Below are 6,000 nucleotides of genomic sequence, written 5' to 3' on the forward strand. Positions count from 1 at the left end.
ATTATTTCTTCTAAAAACTTGCTAAAAATTTTAAAATATTGTTTTGGGTAGTTATTGTTTATTGCATCTTTATTACTGGCCTCTCTTTAAAATGATCCCCTTTTTCTCTTCAGTTAACTTTTGGCATTGGGTGTTACCTCATTGTTGCCTTTCTTGTTTAAAAAAATGGTAGTAGTGGCAGTCATATGTTTTCTTCCTAATTAATTTCTATAGACCTTTATATATATATATATATATATATATATATATATATATATATATATATATGTGTGTGTGTGTGTGTGTGTGTATGTATGAATGTGTGTGTGTGTGTATGTATGAATTTGTTTAGTCAGTTTATCAGTGTCTGGCTGTTCTTTTACTTCAGACTATTTGTTTTGGAGTTAGTGAGTTTGAGGGTAGCTCATCATTTGATATGGATAAAGATAAGTAGAAAAGATTTAAGAAATGTCCAAATTGTGGACATAAAATTGTGTTTTAGAGTGGACAATGTGACAGTAGATTATTCAATGTGTAAAGTCTTCAGGATCAGAGCATCATCAGATCAGAGAAACATGTTTACAATTAAGGGCTCTTAAGTCATTACAGCCGAGTGATGCCTCCATTGCATCCTACTTGACTCCTCTAAATGTCTAATATTGCTTGTTAATATTTGTATTAATAAATCCAAAACCATGTTAGTCAAAGTGTTAAAGATTTCATCTCACACAATAGCAACCAACAGTATTATTCAATCTCTGCCTAGTGCAGGTACATAGATATTAATTGTTCATATAATATTTATTTGCTGTCATAAATGTCATGTTTTTTCTAAATATGTCTGCTTCCAAGTAACACAGACAGGATTGCTTAGATTCCAATGAAAGCTCTCAGTTGGATAAACAAAATGTTGCTGACAGTATGTGTAAAACATTGACTAGTTGTTGAGGTATTGTAAGTTGTTTATAAAATATTACACATTAAAAAATACCATGTGTACTATGACTTATAAAATCCAGTTTAAGACCTAGAACCTAAAGTGAACTACCATTATAAAATAGTTTGTGCTGAAGAGTTTTCCATTTACATTTCTTTAATAACCCCTATGTTTCTAGACATATTAACATTTGTGTGAAATGTGAGGGCATAATTTGATTTAATCAGAAAGCTTAGGCTGCACCTGTTGGAAGCTACATTACATGCTTCCAGAGCTCCATTGAAGGGAATGAGTTAAGGGCCGTTTGCCTCTGGATCCAGAACCTGTTACGGCAAAAGAAAAGTATAGAGAAGCCATAGATCCAAGGAATCTAAATCCAGGAAAAGGCACCCCGATGAATTTGAACTATCTCTGGATATGAAAATTTAACAATCAGAAATGGCTTTAGTGTCAATACAGACACAGCGTCCTCCATCAGCTCCACAGTTGTCAGGGATGATTGTCATTCTGGACAAGTCACCTTAAAGACTCCTGATCATCTGAGAGGAAACTGTCCGGGAACCCTTCCCAACAACCTTCCACTTTCTTTTTTTTTCCCTTTAGGTTTGGCAGCAGTACTTCAGAAGCAGATTTGGATCACTTGATGAGAATCTTCCTGAACTGGCAGATCAGTATGGGAGTCCTCCTGTCATTTGGATCTAAAAATGGAAAAGGCATTTAGTCATATGTGGGTTTGAACCTGATCCTGGACCTAAAGTCTTTTCCATCAGTGCTGATCCCAGGATGTAGTTTGGCGTTCAGGGTTCCTGATCCAATGCACTCCATTCTGACAGTGTCTGAGACAAAGCCATCTAGACTAATGCTAAGTCCTCAGCACCTTCATCAGAGCGGTCTCATATGGCTATGTTGTCCATGTTGGAGATTTCACTTTTTGAATTGTTAGCTCCAGCCCCCCTCCTGAAATAGACGCATGTTGTCTGTTTCATAGATGGCTTCTTCAGTGTTGCTCAGTTCTCCTTCACGAGTAATGAGTCCAATCACAGAAGCAGAATCCTTAGATCTAGCAGAGGTTTGCATAGCCTTCCAGATTGTAGGAAGGATAATTCTGTTTATTTTGAGAGTTGACACACACAGTTCTTTGGAATTAGTTCCACCCTGTGAGTCTGACGTCTTCTTGCATCTCTTCCATCAAGCATCCATGGCTCAAAGTTGAGTATCAGGCCTTAAAGCCACAACTCAACTGCATGAAATCTATGAGAAGTCTGAAAATAGCATTCCAAGAACATGGGTATGTAAAGGGAGGTACACTGACTCCCCTCTGGAATCCATCACATTTGATACTGACTAGGATAATAGACAAGGTTCCTCCAGTCCCTTCCTGAAGATGCCATTTTCTATAAGGTCCTAGAATGTATGCAGGAGAGGGCCTTGGCCCTGAACTAGTACACATTCACAAATCATTTTCAGAGAGATCGGGGACAGAAGCTCTTTACCACTCTGAAAAGGCCTCTGACAACAGACTCAAGGAAACAGTTGGAAATCTCCATGGGCACAATGGCTAAAATTTCCATCCTCTTAGTGCGGCTCATTCACAAAACTGCTGATGGAGTGGATAGGCTGTCCGTAGAAGGGTTGCTGTGAGATTTTAGGCCTAGCTGCTCTTGTGTGATTTTGCATACAACTTTAAGGCATCCTCATCCTTCCAAACTCCTGCCTTCGAAGGATCTTTGTTATTTGATCTTTCTGTAAAAGATAAAATGCAGAAGTGAAATAGAATAACGTAGCACCTTAAATTAAACCAAAACCAAAATGAATAAGCTGTTGGAAATCCAAAGGAAACCTCGTTTTCACTGAAAATTTTTTAAATCGGGTTTGAACAAATACAATAGGTTAAGTGCTTTCATTCACTTAAATAGCGAACTTCATCAGAACAGTCAACCATGGCCTCACTTCCTTGTATATACCTCATAATTAATAAAAAATTTCAATCAACCAATCAGCCCTTACTATTGTTAAGTAAAAACTACAATTATACGCATATATTTATAGCAATGTATATATAAATGAGTAAATATGTACATACACAATTCCTATTTTAAATATTAAACTAAAATAATTTAATAAACTCATTATTGTTAAATAATTGTAAAACTTTATAAATTTTTTTTGTAATTATTGCTAATTCCAAATACAACTAATTATACACATTGATTTTCAACCATTACTGAAAGGCACCTACTCTATAGCATACCCTTTGCCTAGACTTGCCCAGATTTCAGTGCCAAAATGCTGTTAATGGAAACTTTATTAGTTTCTGGGTATTCTGTTGCATTCCTTTTTCTCAAGGTATGTTTCCCAGTCACCTCCTCTTACATTCTGAGGTACCTTCTTAAAAAATAAAAGGTTCTTAAAATCCCCCCATTTCAAGGTGTGTTTAAAGAAGGAATCTTACATTGTCCTTTTCATTCTTCCTCACAGTTGGGTCATACATCTGACCGTCGGATCTGAGTCTGCCACATTTACACAGACTAGGTTCCAAGTCTTGAGGTCTTCTGTCTTCCCATAATGGTCTACCCTCTGCCTAGCCTCCTCAGATCGATTTCGCTGCCTAAATATTTAACAATGCATAGTAAAGACTGAAAGGAAGGAAGAAACCAGAGGCTCAGACCAGGAACATCAAGTTCCCAAGCAATTGTCCATAGTTCTAGAAATCATTGGGTTGGGAATGGCTGGGAGGAAAGGTGAGGAAGAATGAAAATGGATCTCTCTCGTCTATCCCCTTTAGAATGATACTCCCACTACCATGCCCAAATCGAAGGTTTGTCTCTGATTGTCTACTGCTTGAGTTTGCAGACTTGGGAACCTCCTCGGTAAGGGTGGAAAGGCATTCAAACAAGGGGGATAACATTTATTCTACACCATAAGTAGCTTCATTTTAATTAGTAACATTGTGGTTATTATCCCCCCTGTTCACTATGGTTTTGATGAAGTGCGAACAGGAAAACAAAATGCTTTCTGCCATCAGAGTGAAATTTGAGGCAGCACACCAATCATATAGCAGGAACGAGAAAAGCCCAAACCCATTGTGGTTTTAAAAAAAAAAAAAAATTCAAAGCAGCAGATGTTCAAACAAACTTCTGACAGGGATGGGAGAGGCAAACATTCACACTGTCCCAGAGGCTGAGGGGGGTCTACACAACCAGGGATATCATAGATCCTATTCTAACAGGCCATCACTCAAAATAAATGCTAAGAGGGATAATATCCAGAGGTTATTCAGTACCCTTGTCCCAGCCCCCTCCAAAAATGCAACTTCTAGACATTCCAGCCCATCAATTAGAAGCAACAAAAAGGGAAATAGTCTGCTTGCTTAACAAGTCATCCATAAGGTTTCACTGTACCAGACGGATAGTATTTTATCCCAGGTTCTTTTCTTGTTGCAAAGAAAACACAGGACCTCAAGCCTATATTGGACCAAAGTCTTTGGAAAACTTATGTCAAAAGTACCTAGTTCATGATGTTCACTGTGCGGTCAGTTTTTTCCTTGCCTCACAGTAAATCACTCTCTGTAGATCATCAGGACATTTACCTACATAGCAACATAACCAAAGAATCTGTCAGATATCTATGCTTTTGTCTCAGAGCCAGTCATTTTCAATTATTGCCCCGCCCTTTAGTTTCACTGCAGCCCCTCAGGTGCACTAAGAGCATGGCAGTTATAGCGGCTCACCTACACCTTTATGGAATCTGAGTCGTTCCTTATCTGGAAAATTGGCTCCAAGCCTGACAGTGGAGACCATTACAGCTCTGCCTTTTCTTGACTATCAGAAGTCATTTCTGCATCCAGCTCAGATGATTCACTTCTTCGGATGTCATCTGGACAAGACCACTTTAATAGCATCTATTCCATCAGACAGAATTCAAACATTTAAAGTTAGACAACCAGAGCCTTCTCCAGTCTTCCTCCCTGTGACTGTAATAGTCCTCAAGGTTTTAGGTCGAATGACCTTGGTCTATTCTAATAGTACAGTTTGCTCGCTGACATGTGAGTATCTTGCAGTAGCTTCTGAAAGAGCAGTGGTATCAGCTTTACCATCCCCTTTTCACATAACATTCTAACTAATCTTTACAAGCAACATTTACTGTGGTGGCTAGATTTCCCTTACGTACATCCCAGCATAGTTTTTTTATTTGTCTGCCAGTAGTGGTGGCTTCTACAGATGCCTTCTCCTTGGGGTTGAGAAGCATTATAGGGGGATGATTGTTCAAGGGTTATGGAGACCAGAAGAGGCCAACCCTCATATCAATGTTCTGGAGATATGGGCAGTGTTCCTAGTATTGCAGGCACTTCAGGCTTGCCTTACTCTGGGAATGATTTCTATACAGACAGACAACATGACGGTGGTTTGGTATATCACCAAAATTGGGGGAACCGGGGTCATATCGTCTAAACTAAGAAGCAGTGAGAGTTTGGCAATGGGCAATAAGTGTGGGGTCAGTTAGTTGCCCTGCAGACAGGTTAAGCAGGTTGATCCTAATGCATCACAAGTGTTCTGAAATTGCAGCAGTGGCACAGCAGATATTCCATCACTGTGGACATCCTTGCCATGATATGTTTGCTTCCCCAGCTAATATCAAGTGGCACCAGTACTTTGCCATAATACCATGACATGGCAAGTACCCAAGGGGTGCCCTGATCCCCCCATGGACTTTTGTATTTTTTTCCATCCTTGCTCTTAATTTCCAAATTTCTGCAGAAAGCAGTCAGATGTAAGGGCTCTGTCACTGCCCCCTTGTGGTCCCGGAAAATCTGATTTCCCCTTCTCAGGCCTCTTCTTCAAGAACCCCCACCATTGCTCATTAGATCCATTGCCAGATCTGTTTTCCCACCATTCCAGGAAGCCTCACCCAGACCTTCTCAACCTCATACTTACCTGCTTAACTTTTCCATTTCCAATGATAGCCAACAATCCAGTTCACTTTGTCCAAGATGGTTTGTGTTTTGTCCTGTTCCCAGAAAGAATCCACTCACAAGCTGTATTGTAGGAAGTGGAAATGATCTGGTCATCCTTACAAGGTATTGA

Source organism: Protopterus annectens, chromosome 2.part1 (genome assembly GCF_019279795.1).
Source record: "Protopterus annectens isolate FY-2018-M chromosome 2.part1, PAN1.0, whole genome shotgun sequence".
NCBI lineage: Eukaryota > Metazoa > Chordata > Ceratodontiformes > Protopteridae > Protopterus > Protopterus annectens.